Below are 15563 nucleotides of genomic sequence, written 5' to 3' on the forward strand. Positions count from 1 at the left end.
TGAGAGAAAAGAGCAATGAATATGGTAGACCACAGCTACATTCTCTTGAAATGTGAAATAAAGGTTCTGTCAACTGGGATCCAGCTGATCCATGAAGTGACTAACTACTGCTGACCTAAGCGATCAGTGTCAGTAAGGTATCTCTAATCTATGAATAAGATCAGTATGATTGTTTCCTGAATTAGTACACCTCCAAGGAGCAGGTCATACAGCACATATTTTTAACCTTCGTTTGACAACGATTGAGAAAAATTTAAAAGTTTGTTCAAGTTAATAGAATGGTTAATGGTTTGAGTTCCAATAAGAACATGGTTTTCATAAAGGTAGAGAACAGTTAGATCTGGAAATGCCATAGCTGTAGGGTTTCAGTAAAGTACTTTTACTAAAACCCTTTAGTTTCAGTAAAGGCTTTTCAGGGTGGAGAAGTCTAAGCCAGGAAGGAGGCAGGAAGGTTTTCCAGTTTTGGAAAAAATTATATTCAGAAGTAGGAAAAACATTACAAAAAAAGAGACAAAGCAGAATCATCAGAAGGAAAAAAAAAAAACAAAACTACTGGTCATCTATCCCGAGGTTTCGTGTAACGTGACATCATCATCTGCCCCTCGTCACATCCATCCCACCACCCTCTACTTGGACACGACCATAAACACTTGAACACTGAAGTAAAACCAATAATGCAAGGTGCAGAGAATTAAGCTTCTTACACTAGAGTAACAAAAAACATCTAAATCAAACATGAAGAAAGAATGAGATTACAGTTGCAAAACAGTTTGTTTACACACAAATTTGAAGCTCTGTGAAAACAATATTAAAATAGAAGTTGAGAATAAGTTTACAGCTAAGATTCAGAAACAGTCCTGGGCTAATAATACCACAGTGATTCTGCTCCTGGGTGTTTTCTGCCCTAAAACTGGAGACAGTGGCTAAGATTCTATGTTGTTGTATATTTCAGTTTCTGTACACACACATACACACACACATACACACACACACACACACATAGCCCACCGTGTAATTCAGTGCAAGCAAAGCACAGTCAGGTAATTGTTACCTAGCAACCAGCCAGTGCTGACGACCATCATTACGGTCCCTGCTAGGCAAGCAGAAGTCAGATTGTAAGAGGAAAAACAGATAGAACAGCATACTCTCTCAGACATGCAAACACACACACACACATGCACACATCTTTTTGAATCACTGCATCCTTTGCTGTTTTCATGTCTGTAGCGATTTGATTTAAACAAACAATGCTTCATCTAAAATAAGATATGTTACACATACATTAGCGGGCGCCTTTACTGTCTTGTCAGTTTTGCTGGCTCAGATGCTTTCCCTGAGATAAGACCGCTGTCGGGAACAACCCCCCGCTCCCATGGGTGTTACAGTTAGCAGAGGGTGGGCCGCCTAGGTGTCATGCTCCATCAATGAGAAAGTCATCAAATATTCAATATTTATGAGGATTATAGGCATGTGGATCACAGATTACCACTGCACCACTGTGGCATGTGTGTGTGTGTGTGTGTGTGTGTGTGCATGTACTTTATATGCCGTTTATTTATATTCTACCTGGATTTTTAATTACAAATGCTGTTGTGCAAAGCAAATGAGCAAATGGTTTGGTGGTGAAGATGCAGCCTTCTGCAACTTAAACTGTAAAATTAAAGAATATTTAAAGATGTTGAACAAATAAGCACTCCTCTCATGGAAAATTCATGGTTTGATTTGATACATATTAGCTGTGTCACAATTTCTGATATATTTTTATTACAGCAAGAAAAAGGGTCCTTGGATTTTTTTTTCCAATTTCTTACCATGTTCAAGGACTTTAACTAAAACACATTTTTTTCTTGACCTATTTAAAGTGGTTTTCCAGCAGCATGTGACACAAACAAAGGCAAAGCTTTAAAATGCAACAAAAACAACCAGATGTGGTGTAAAAAGTGGAGATAATATCTCAGCGACGACGGCGCTGCAGTGTTCCACAGATTTTTTGAACAATGGACATGGTGAATTGTTCAATTCACCATGAGCTGAATGGAGATCCCTGTATTGTGTACGCTAAGAGCGATGTATTGTTACTGGGAATGTACTGGACATTCTCATACAGCTATACTGCTAATCCACAACTAATCTCTCCTAAACACAGTCTTTATAATGCTGTTGTTCTTTTTTTGTTTTGCTTTTTAAAAAGGCACATACTACTGCACTGAACATAAACATTTTTGATTTGATACCTTATAACATGGGAAAATGTTAATATGTAAATGTATTTATTTCATTAAATGTATTTAATGTGAAAAATACATTTATAGTGTAAAGTCTACAGAGTCATTGAATTCTGCACAGTAATCTGTCATATCCACTTGCACAAGTTACACTTTGGTGTTGTTTTGGCTGGTTGTGTACCTCTCAATGATTCATAGATAATACAGAGAGAGATCCTGCAGCAGATTGAACTTTCTGGAAGAAAATTATGTGATTAAAAAAAATGTGCAGCTTTCTTGAATCTGTGTTTGGTTTCTTCTCCTCCTGTAATAGTGCTGTTATTGAGGTTTTGTCTGAGTGGTGACACCTATTGTTCAGGAGAATACTGCAGCAAGTACCCACACTGTCAGTACTGATGTAACTGGTACAGAGCTGGTTGTGTTGGTGTTTGTGCATAATGCGTCCAATGTGGTGGGTATGAATGGGCCATAAGGAATGGGTGTCTCTTAATCAGGTTAAGAAAAGAAGATATGTAAGCAAGTAAAAACTGCTCTGGTAAAAGAAGAAGTCTAAAAACAAGAACCAAGGGCTTATGGAAGTGGAAAGTCAGAAATCTCGAGTTGCAATTGGAATTTTCAAATGGAATTTCCCACTCAGAAAGTTGGAGAAACCCTTCCAACCCTGATTTGTCCACAGATCCAGGATGGCAGCAGTGCTAATAAACAGTAGCAAAACTGTGATGCTTGTACTCTTTACTAGGCCTGGTATGCATTTTTTAAATCTATAAATAAGCCACACACAGAGCAGTGACACAGGCTCCATCCATGAATCTGTTGCAGTTGCTACAGGAAAAAGAAATAGAGGATCACAAGAAATAGTGCCTTCATCCTCTGGGAAAAATAAATGTTTGTACCAAAGGACATATTTACTTTGTAGTAGTTAATGACTGACTGACTAACATTATCCTGTAAGCTATCCTTACAGCAAAACCTCTTGGATAGTTAAGAATTTGAGGCGAGAAAATGAATTAGTTAAAAGACAATGGTTAAATTCTTTTCCTCAAAGATCATATTTACAATAGTCACAGTTTTATTATGTAAAATATGAATTTTTACTGATCTTATCTTCTGTAATATAAAGTTATTATGGCATATTATCAAATTAATTACATATTATGATGCCTGTCTTACTTTAATAATGAATATCAGACCTTAGTTTTGGTAAACACGGGCAATATAGTAAGTATAAATGTCTTTCACGAACACATGCAGCCCAAAAAATGGCATACCATTTTGTCAGTGAAAATGACAGAGAGTCTGTGTCTAAATGATAAGATAGATCCTTTAAGAAGTTGAAGAAGATATTCTTGATTTTCATAATATTCAAATCACTCCATCAGGGAAAAATCTGAGACACCAGAGACATTAGCGCTTTGAGAGATGGTTCTTGGGAGTTAGGATGTTTGTGAAGCTGGCTGGTAAAAGACTGTGTGTGACAGAGATTGGTGCTTTTCAAGTCTGATGAGGCAGAAAAGAGATGTGTGAATATGTAAGGGCCCCTGTCCTTTTACAGATTGACAGAGAGCGCCGGAGAGAGATGGATTTAACCCAAATAAGAGTGGATTATACACATCCTCCATGCCTCCAGTCAGCATTACATAACCTTAAATCTAGTTATGCATCCCCGTCTCATTTTGGAAATGGAGGTGGAGGCTGGGGGTTGGGGGGCGCAGCATGTGCACTTAAACATCTAAAGAGATAGAGATTTACACATTCTCACATTTATTGACGTGACTGTGAAAGCAGAGATAAATACACGCAAAATGCATCCACGTTGTGATCATGTGATGTTAATTGGAGAGGCTATCATAAGAGCTTGTCTTTAGAAGAGACATTTGAAGAGGATGAAAAGAAAATCTCATGCATTAAAACATGCTGGCCAGATGACAAGAGCACACAAACATATGGCCGTGACTGGCTAAAACATCAGCAGAAGACTGTGCAAAGCAGCTGCAGTCTATAGTACCACAGAGCAGCTGTCGTCACTACGAGTCACTGCTACTGCCTGTCAATCAAGCCTGTGGAAATAAACATGCCATTCAAACCACAGGCTTAGGCATCCAAACACCAGCGGTGTTGTGGAGGTGTTTGTGATTGTTTTTAATGTAAAAGTAGTCAGCAGCTTTTGCCATCAGTTTTTAGGAAATATCCACCATATCAGTGCGTTTGCTGTGCGCCTGTGAAGCTCTGCTCAGCTGCTGATTGGGATTCATCTCCCATCCTAAAGCTCAACACTGCCCTCTGTGTCTCCAATCCTCATAGCCTGCAAGCCTGATTCCAGCAGATCCGTTACCATGGCAACACAGAGCCAACCGGCAAATGACATGAGCCATGTGTGGTCATTAGAGGATGCTGCCCTCCAGTGGTGGATCTCAATTATGTGAGTTCTAATAAGAAAACATAAACAAACAGAAACAAAAAGATGTGGAGATTTTAGACCAGAGTACTTTAACTTCATTTGTAACTTTGTAATTTTGCTTTACCACATTTCATAGGAAAATGTAATTTAAAAAAATCCTTTAAAAATACTATACTGCTACTGCTGCTTTTACTTAGTGACCTTAGTTTTGCTTGCACCTCTGCAACCAAGGTGTTTGTAGTAGTCAAAAAGAGTTGGACAGCACATAAAAACTGTCTGCAACCAAGGTCTGATAAATCATGTGTAACGAAAAAAAAATAAAAAATCAACACAACTGTTTAATCCCAAGATAAAGACCACACAAGCAGGCGTAGTTTCATGCTGGCCATAGCAGAAAGAATCCCTAAATTACAGCTGCTCTCTGGGAGAATGCTGCACAGTTTATACTCTGCAAGTGGTAATTACGATAAGAAAAGTGTGTATTGTATGATAATAATGGAAACTTTAAACACTTGTTTTCCACTTTATTTACATGAAAGTAGACTCAAAACAAACATAAACATCCCCAAAGATAACTCTGTAACACCAGCAAGCAAGCCTCTGGAGAAACCTCCCTTCTTCAGAGGAAGTTGCAGCTGGCACCGATTAGATGTTAAACGGTAGGAAAGTTGCCCTTATGTGTAAAGCAGGAAAGTCAATCATGCAGACGGACACACACACACACACACACACACACACACACACACACACACACACACACACACACACACACACGTCTGCCTATTATAAAACGGCACCTGTGGTGATGACAGAAGGAGTATTGCTTAAGAAAAGGTTTACTTCCAACCAGAGGGTGTTAGGCAAAGGTGACCGTGTCAAGATATTTGGGTATAAAAATTCCAGGTGCCACCAGTCATTCTTTCAAATTACCTAATATGTTGTCTTTTAAAGAAAGTTTTAATTCCTGTTAATTTTCTTGCTGATAGTTGAATGGCTTTGTTGGCTGGCTGCAGGCACGTGCAGGGGGGGGGGGGGGGGGGGGGGGGGGGCTAGAGGGGCTTGAGCACCCGCCCCTTTCCTGATGGGTGCCCAAAGTGCCCTTTTGTTGAGGCAACTTTAAAAAAAATATATATTATTATTTTTTTAATGTGTGTGTGCGTGCGTAGTCCTGTCAGTGCCCCTCAACAATAATATTTAACTATTAATCACAGTTTTGCTAAATAAAAGGATCTGGCTTGCATCAGTCACATGATCACATTTAACCAATGATCGCCCTTGACGGCAGAACGCGCTGGTTACGAGCCGGGAACGAGCTCACAAAGAGCACGCGCATTTTTTGCGGTCGGAGCTGTAGGAGAAACACAAGTTAACTCAGAGACACATACTGATGCGACAAAACCAGTAAGTAGGTGTACAGCGTACACTGTAGTATATAGCACACAGGAGTGTTAGCTTATTACGTACACGTTGGTCAGCTGTCTTGTTGCAACTGACGAACTGAAACAAACGAGCGTGCTGTGTGTCCAACAGCGCGACAAACATGACCTGTTCTTTTATTAACTGCACATGTAGTGCTGGTCATAGCTGCTGGCTACCTGTGTAAGGCTGTCATGGGTCTGTAGCTCTGTCACCGTTTTAGGGAACATATTTAGTTTTAAAGTATTTAGAACATATTTAGTTTTAAAGTATTTAGAACACATTTAGTTTTAAAGTAAGTTACAGAGCTTTTCCTGCCTTTCTGGAGGGATTATATTTCACTAAAAACGATCTAATATGCATGTCCACATAATTATGCATTATTATAATATTTTAAAAAACACACGCTGTATTTTAAAGAACATACATTAAGAAGCAGATTATATTAGATTTATATTTTAAATAAGACAAAATTTGTATTTTACGGCAGTAAAATTATTGTATCTGTACAGTTTAAAAATGTAATAAGCTTTGCCCCTACACAGAGTGGATTGTGAAACAAATGGAATCATCATAAATACATTATTTCATATTTATTACTTCTCCCTCCTCATTGCTTTATTATTGTAGCTCTAGTAATAAATAATAATGTAAGGATTCTGGATCAGCACCATGATGCCCATAGAATATACAGTATTCTGAAGAAGGTCTAAAATGTCACTGTGTGTGCGTGCATGTGTGTGTTTAATTTAGATGGATTAAAAAAAAAATATTACTCATGATATAACAATGTCCAGACATGCCTGGTAAGGACATGATGAGGAAACAGTAGGAGCTGTGTGAGGCTACTAAAGGCAGTGCTATAACATTTTTCTGTCATCATTTTATTAGAGATTAAGTGCAAGAGTTGTTAGGTGTGGATAATTAGATTATAGTTTATTGCAATAGCAAGTTGTGCCTTGTTCTCACATAGACAGCAAGTGGAGAGTGATATATGAAATGATGGGATGGAAGGAAGAAGAGAAGCAAAGAGTGATTCACAGGCAGAGCCGAGTTTATTTCTCACAGTTTTTTGTTGCCTTATGGTTCCAAGTGCTGTCACCAATCTTTGCATTTTGTTATTATCTCATGACACTTGTTTAATCAGCTACCATCTCTCCTATGGACTTTTTAATGTCTACAGCCTCAGATCAACACAGCCCTGCCCTCCAGCACTATCCACAGCAACCCCTCTACAGCAACATTGTACCCATCAGGTAAAACATCGGCTACGTTTGCTTTGCCTTGTTGCCCATATTAGATTCTTGATGAATGTGTGTTGTTATTCAGCCTGATTCAATGTGCCCCTTTTTAACTTTGAGCACCCGCCCCTTTAAACGTCTCTGCACGGCCCTGGCTGGCTGAGCTGCTGAGCATAGTGATTGGAAACAGAGGGAGGCTGGTATGAAACGCAGAGAGCTGCAGAACTGCTAGTGCAAACTTCTGTTGTGTTCAGTCAAAGCCAGCCTAACTGTTTCTAGTCCTAATGGTGCGCTAATGGCCTGCTGCTGCAGGTTAGCAGTGACAGCACAGAGTAGTACTAACCTTCTCATCTCAGCTATAGTACTAACCAACTGTTTAAACAGTACCTTACAGAAGCTAGCAGACAGTTCATCTAGAGCTGTTCCCCATCATAACACCGTCTACATCAGGATAAGATGAACAAAGAGAAACGTCCTGCAAAACTGCGAAGGCCTCAATAGCTTTTTCGATCACAGCTTAACTGAGAAGGCTCAACTCTGGCTGCGTCCTTCTATCTGTGGCACAAAGTCACACATGGACCGAAATGCTTTCTGTGAATATTTCAAGCCATCTTAGGTTGATAACCCTGAGCTTAAACAAAGAAATGGTATTTCCTCCAGGTGACAAATAATATTGTATTTCCTCTGCTGATACCAAATAATAGCCACAGAGAAGGAACTGGAAATGTTGGTTCTTAAATAGTAAATTCCATTGTTTCAGCAGCTTCCTGTGGGTCTCAGCACATCCCGTCAGTCAACATTAGACTCTCCAGTTACAGATGAGAGCATTTAACTCTACATTATCCAGTAATACAAGGAGGGGCTGTCTGAGAGAGGTTAACATCGGGTGGGATGCAAGAGACAAAACTAATCAAATACTCCTGCTCTCAGTGATGTGCTTCACTTGACTCTCTCGGTGTGATAAAGTAGCTGCAATCTCCAGCTATTACACATCCATTACCCTGCCCAGTTAATGACAGCTGATACAGAAGACTTGATAGTAGTGATATTAAACATGGATCTCACATTTTTGTTCTCATGGGAACTGAATGCATACACACGATTTCTGTCGCTCCCTTATAGCCATACAGAGACAGAAAGGAAGTGCTTTTAGGGTCATCTGCACATGTTCACCACTAGCAGCCCTGCAATCAGAGTGCCAGGGATGGAGAGGAAAAAACAACAATCACAGATAGGTCTGCCATACAGCTATGGACTGGTCCTCTGCCATCTCCTCCTATAATTACCTCCATAACCAGCCACACCCAGAACTCCTTTTATGTTACTCCCACTGTAACATCCCGCTTTCAATGGGACCATGGAGAACCCAAGTGTGAGCATCATATTCAGCAAATGTTATTTTCTGTGGAAATAACAGCATCTGGGCAGTGACACAATGTTAAAGTGAGAAAACTCAGTCTGTCTTCCCTATATCTGTTTTCCTATATATTTTTTTGTTGGCAAATTAAAAAGCAAGAGTAACGACTGCACAAAAGTTAAAAGTTACACTGACTTTGCTAACAACAATAAGCAAAAACTGTGTTTGTGTTTTGCTGCATATTTTTTGAATAACACATATCGTAAATGCAAAAAAAAAAAAAGGGGGGGGGGGGGACAGAGCGGCTTACATTAACAGAATGGCAATGAAATCATTGTATTGATTAATCTGACATTTATTTTGTCAAACATGAAAAATGACAAACATTAAAAAATGTCAAGCGTCTCAGAGGGGACTTGGTGCCTCCACAGTGTAGCGTTTACACATTGTTCAGTTCTGGGAGGAGACACGCAAGGATTGCATCAAGGAGGGCACCCAGCATGAAAATATGCCATAACATGTGGCAGCTCCTCGTGAATAAAGAAGCAGCCAAAAGTATTTATGACTTCTTTTCCTTTCTCTGCAAAATTTAAAAAAACAACAACAAAAAAAACCCTTCTTATTCAAAGAACAATCAATCAGGACGGTCATCGCAAGCAAACTCAACTCTCCTTAACCAAAGAAACACTTTCGCATAACTTGGTCACCTTACTTTGGTGTGGTATGGTAGGTCGTCACAGTTTAGTCAGCCACTCTTTACATGATTCATTTTCACAACTTGATGCCTACTGTATGCTGTCCTTCTCTGTAGTTTCTAAATGCTAGATTGTAGCATTTCAGGAAGCCAGTCAGACCCATCTGGGCTAAATGTTTGACACTTCTCCTCTATGCAGTATTATTTTGTATTTGTATTATATGAAAAAATCATTTTTTAAAAGTTAGCAGCACATAGTTTATAATAAGCTTTGTTTTTTGTCAAGGTAGTTTAATATGCAGAACCCAGTCCTGACCCAGTTGTCCTGCGTTGTGCTGCTGAGTCAGAGTCAGCAGAGCATGATAGGAGAATGGGTTTGAAGGAAGAGTCACAGTCAAAGACACGCAAAAACACACAAGCGCACACAGCAAAGCGAGCAGAGGCGGTATGTTCCACTCCAGTGCGCTGCATCTGTTCATTGCTAAATATAACCAGAGGAACCCAGGCCTACTCTTCCCTTTGCTCTGTGTTACTAGCTGAGCAGGACAAAGGATTAAGAAAGAATGAAAAAAAAAATGCACAAGAAGGCAAATCAAAGGTTTATTCAACTATGAAAACTAAAAGCAAGACTAGAAACCTGAGGTTTGAGACAAGGGTCAATCTTAAATGATGTGGGCACGATCCAAGATAAACAGCCAAAAATATTTTAACACAGACTAAACACGGACAGATTTTCCTGTCAAATACTGGAACACCAAACTCAACACACTCCAGATGGCAGGATCTCTATTCTTATCCCTTGAGTTCATTTGTAATGTGAAGGAAAAACATTTCTTTGTGCCACGTTTCTAAAAAAAAAAAAAAAATGCACACAAAGCAACTATTTTAATACACCATTGTATCTGTTTTCCTCCCATGGGCAACATATGTTAAAAAAAAGATGCTTTGGGCCAGTTGAATCCTCCCTGATGCTGATAGAGAGCATCAGGCTACAGTTGTCGGTATGCAAGCGTGCCATCAGTTCTAACTGGCTGCTTCTATTAAATGTCATTGCCTGCCTGGTCATGACACACACAAAGGGCCCCTCCGTCATTAATGTCCCCTCTTTCACAGGAGCCAATGACCACGGGCAATGAGACAGAGAAGAGATACGTGTCCCACCTCCTCTTTTAATTCCCCCGCCTGTCGACTGCTGCAGCAGTCTGGAGCACATCACACCAGAGAGATGAACATTTCATCACCAGCCAGCTAATATGATGAAACACAATAAAACACAAGACAAGAAATTACCACATTAGGCTTGAATTATGGTTTATATGTATTTAGATGAAGGAGTGGAAAATGGGAAGCTTCTCCGCCCAGTGTAATAACCACTAATTTGTACCTTGAGGGCTGTAATTGAAGGGACTGCTTGTGCTGTTGATCCAGCACACAAACAAACCAGTGAAGTTCGCTCGAAGGGGAGAAGAGGAGACGGGACATCCAAAAAACTCTCTGCTATGTTAAACTAAGTAATAATGAATTTACCATATATGAAGCCCTACTTTTACAAAGATAGCCTTCCTAACTTAGGGGTTATCCATCAAATATACAGGGCTCTGTATAGCTGAAAAACATGAGGACCCACAGGGAGATGCATTAAATTATAACCGTCATGTGAATTTCCTCACTTTGTAATGCAATGGCTACCAGGATTTTGTGCTGAGAGGTGGCAGTATCTCAGAAATGCCAGCTGTGCAAGTTTGTCAGAGGATTTAGCTAATATACTGCAAAAACAGTACTCCCAACCAGAAAGTGAGCAGGAATTACAGGATATAAAGTGGGTTCAATAAACCTTCTTGCAGACCGATGAGGGACAAAAAAAAAAAGCAAGAATGTTTCACTTACAGATGAACACACAAGCACAGATAACACACATCAGACTGATACCTGGGGATCAGCAGCTGAGATAAGATTAAAGCCTTAGACAGATCTAAAGTCCTTAGATCTGAGCAGCCAGTGTGGTTATTATGATGCTGAAAACCTTCACAGGTGCATTTCAGTCCTGGCTATTCAAAGAGAATCATCCTCAACACACAACACAAGCTCTCTTTCCTTAAAAAGATGACACAAGAAAACAACGGGAAGACAGACGGGATAGCATGAAAACATTATGTTTAGAGAAAAGAACTCGAAGAGACAATCAGTCAATCAAACGGTGCAGCAGAGCGTAAACAGAAAAAAACAAAAAAATCAGATGATCTGTTGTAGGATGCTGCTTCCCAAACTCATGCACCGCTTCTGGCTTTTGGTGATGCAACGTGATTTATTGGTTGGTTAAATCTAAGCATCCCCATGGGTGACAATTTAACAGATGGTCCAGAGAACAGAAGAGCTTGTCCCGTTTTGTAAGCGCAGTGTAGAAAACATGCAAAAATGGACAGACTTCAACCCAAAAAGATAAAAAAGACTCTTACAAACAAGAGACAAAATAATGAAGACAAAAAGATTGGAAGATTTATCACACGATGCACACTGTGCCATCAAAAAAGACATTTTAAGCAACACAAGAACCTACGTCAAGTAAGGTTTTCTCCTTCTGCTCAGCACATAAACCATTGGTGCTGAACTGCTTCAGACTAAAAGTTAATATATGTCTGTGTATAATGGTAGACTGCAGTCCTTCATACATCACTGACCATCAAACCATCAATTCCCCGACCTTCACACTATAAGAAATCACAGATTCTCATTCACAGCTGGACAGCACAAAAAAGGCTAGATCAGAGGCCCTTTAAAGAAATGGAGAGGCAGCGTTTGCAGGGTTCATTATGCTGCTGTACCAAGCGAGTGGCGATGTGGACCCGTGAGCCTAAAGATGGGAAGTCTTCTGCAATGGAAATTCTTTTTATAACTTAATATTTCAGCTATTTTTGAAGCTATTTGTTGCTTTTTTCAGTCATATAGTCACAACAAAATGTGAAAGCGATTAAAGTTGACTTAAAAGTAAGAAAGGGGGGTCAAAATGTCTATTAAAAAACACAATAAAATCACAAAGTTTTTCATTTAGAAATTTAACCACATATTACATCAGTTTGTTGAGATTACTACAATGAGATTAAGCACTGCTTCCCAATCACTTCTGCTTCTGTTAAGTTTAACTGCGAATGCTTTAAGTGCTTTAATACGACACAGTGTTTGATGTGATTTAATGTGTCAAGTACTTGTGCTATTGAGCTCTATTTTAATGAGGCTGCTGGTAATGGGCGACTGCATATCAACACTTATAATATCAACCAAAAGTAGGAGCAGTATTCATGAAGGAATCTGTTTTTTTTTTTAAATAGGTTTTCAGATGTTTTCAGATTATAGTGAAGAACATTCTTGGATGTCTTTTGTCATTCCTTCCATTGTGGGTGTATTGTAGTCAAGGCTATTGTCACATGAATGTTTAAACCTAATTTGTAATCCCTTCCTTCCCACATACTTTACGTTAATATGACAAGAAGGGCCATGACAATAAGACTGGACCATTTCCAGTGCTTACTCAGGCATATTCAAGTCAGTGGTGTGTTCAAGATATAATACAAGGAAGGATGTGTTTTAATTGTTGCCAAACATAGTTAAGACCTTGTGGCTTTTTAACAGCTTTTCCTGTTGAAAACATGCACGACAAGCTACATATGGATAATGAAGCTGTCATTTTGTCTTGCGTGTGATTGCACTGTGCGGTTATTGCTGACCAGTTTGTTCAGCGTTTCATTTTGAGTGCTGCTTTCATCGTTTGCAATGTTTCCAGTTGCATCTTTGACTGTGCAACTCTTTCCTCTTTTCCATACTTCTCCAAAGACTTTGAGGTTTCTTTTTATAGACAAAAGTTACAACTATTAACTTTGCTAATGTATCTTATGAAACTATGTTCCCAATTAAATCAAAAGATGAAAAAGCCTTAAAAGGGAATTAAAGAAAGATCCCTCAGAGTTGAACAACTTATCTGGTGGAAATCCTCTATGTAAATTGTTACATTTTATATATGTATTCTTATTTCACCATGACAGCTGTGCAAACTTCATCTGCCGCAAAGTCACGCTAGAGACATAGTCTTTGAGTTTGTCAAATTAAAATAAGAAATGTATATATTAACGTGTCAGACATCTTCAACTTACCTAAGAAAGTCTGTTTGTGTTCAGTTTGATAGCAAAGTTATTTTCTGTTTGAATGTCAGGCGACAGCTTTATCTGACAAAGTCCAGGTTTCATTTTTGTCATAACTGCAGACAGAGAAGGAGCTTTAATCACCGAAATCATAACTGTGACACAGCCAAGTGCTTCTATTTTTATCGTAGGAATTAAATAAACTCTTCAGTCCAGCTTTGCTATTCTCCACTAAAACTGTTACATGGCATTAAAACAATTGTTAAAGGTAGGGTTATAGCTCGATTTAAACAAAAGTAACTTAAAAATCCATTTTAAATCCACCTGTACGACAAACACTTGATAATTTTTTTTAAAAAGGGTTGCAAAAAAACATATGTAATAGCAGAAATAGAAAGGTTGAAACCCTGCATTCATTTAGTCATGCATGCAAACTTTATGATTTAATAATCAGCACAGAAAATCCTTTGCTTACACCTTACACTTCTGAGAGCCACAGTATTATACACTTATTAAACCATACATCTACAGGCCAGTGATAATGAGGATGTACACATCCTGGACAGAGAGCAACCAGTGTGAGCAGCGAGTCAGGGAGGCCATTTACGTGAAAAGGCAAAGACCATGTCTGAATCGTGGAGGGGGCTTAAGAGTACATCTTTCGCCATCTTACAATGCTACAATTGCAGCCATTCCCCAAGTCTCTGTGAATGGTACTCGTGTCCACTGATCAGTGGTCTTTGATCAATGGTCATGAGAATTTCGATGTTAATGATCAAGGAACTGACCTCCCAGCCCATTGTTCATTCAGTGGTGCTAGTTTCATTTATTGTGCAAATGTACTGTTTATAAGATTGGGGAAACCTGCAGTCAGCTGAGACTGAAGAAGTCACTTGGATGAGTGACGAAATGTTTCACCCACTGAAAACTAGAATTGCTAACTTCAGGACTGAAGAACTAAATGTTCAGTGTATCAAATGTACAATTGTAGGACAGAAATAGATCTTTCTAATCTAGAAAGCTATATGGATTATGCTTTAATTAGTCCTATCCTCTATGTAACCAGCTCAGAACAAAGTATTTCTACTCTCTGTATGCCCAGCTCCCCCATGGGCACACCTCACCCCTGAGCACAGCCAGATGCTGCCAAATTGTGATGAACAGCTGCAGCCCAAGGTCAGTCCCTCCCTTGTACAGGCAGAAGCATGCAAACAGTCCCAGAAGGTGTCATGGATCTGTTTTATCTTAAAAGAACAGCAGGAACAGATATTTAGCTTTTATCATCGTATAATGTCTTCTGCCGAGAGTTTTAAAAATATCCCCCCTCCGTGTCTGCTCCTCATTTTTAAAACAGTTATCTGAGGATATTTTGGTCAGACTGTGGCATTTGCAGTGATGTTCAACTGATTAAACGGACTAAGATACCATATATAACCTCACACAGAAGCTCTATATTGAGAACAGAAGTAAACATAAAAGAGTACAACATTATTTTTCTTCTGCAAACTTAATAAGATTCGAGCCAGCTTCAGGTCAGGTTTATAAAGGCAGTGTAACAAAAGAAGAGACACAGAGTGAGTTACACAAGCTGATGTTCAAAGTAAGTTTAGCTGACAATGACAGCTCGGTAAAAGTGCTTCCATCAATTAACTCACTTTGACAAGGAGTCTAAATTTACAATACAGTGCTTCAGAACAGCTGTAAGAAAAACAGCACGTGGTCTGATATGTGGACGCATGCGTCAGAGTGTAGTAAATTTGTACAATATTCTCCCTCAGTCCTCTCAGGCCAGAGGACTGAGGGAGAATATTGTAGTGATCATGACCTAAAACATGGACCAATGAAACACTGTGCAAACAGAAACAAATAAAGATAGATAAGAAGCAGGCTGACTTTGACCACGATGATTGCACATAAAACGTGTCACAAAGCAGAATGTCTGGTTAATATTTTGTTAAAACGAAACCAAACAGTAATACCTGGGATTGACTGACCATTAGCAACTCTGAAGCATGTCTATGTCAAGAAAACACCAAGCAAGCACTTGCCTAACTAATGCAGTCAGCCATATTTTTTTCTTTCATTATTTCTCTGTCACT

The 15563-nt window shown here is 39.2% G+C and overlaps 1 protein-coding gene across 14 annotated transcripts in view; it reads right to left on the bottom strand.

Annotated features, from left to right (window-relative positions):
- LOC146494604 (membrane-associated guanylate kinase, WW and PDZ domain-containing protein 1-like) overlaps positions 1 to 15563 on the bottom strand; it is a 100570-nt gene that overhangs the window by 63140 nt on the left and 21867 nt on the right. The window lies entirely within an intron of this gene.

The sequence above is a fragment of the Neolamprologus multifasciatus genome, chromosome 20 (assembly GCF_963576455.1).
Source record: "Neolamprologus multifasciatus chromosome 20, fNeoMul1.2, whole genome shotgun sequence".
Taxonomy (NCBI): domain Eukaryota; kingdom Metazoa; phylum Chordata; class Actinopteri; order Cichliformes; family Cichlidae; genus Neolamprologus; species Neolamprologus multifasciatus.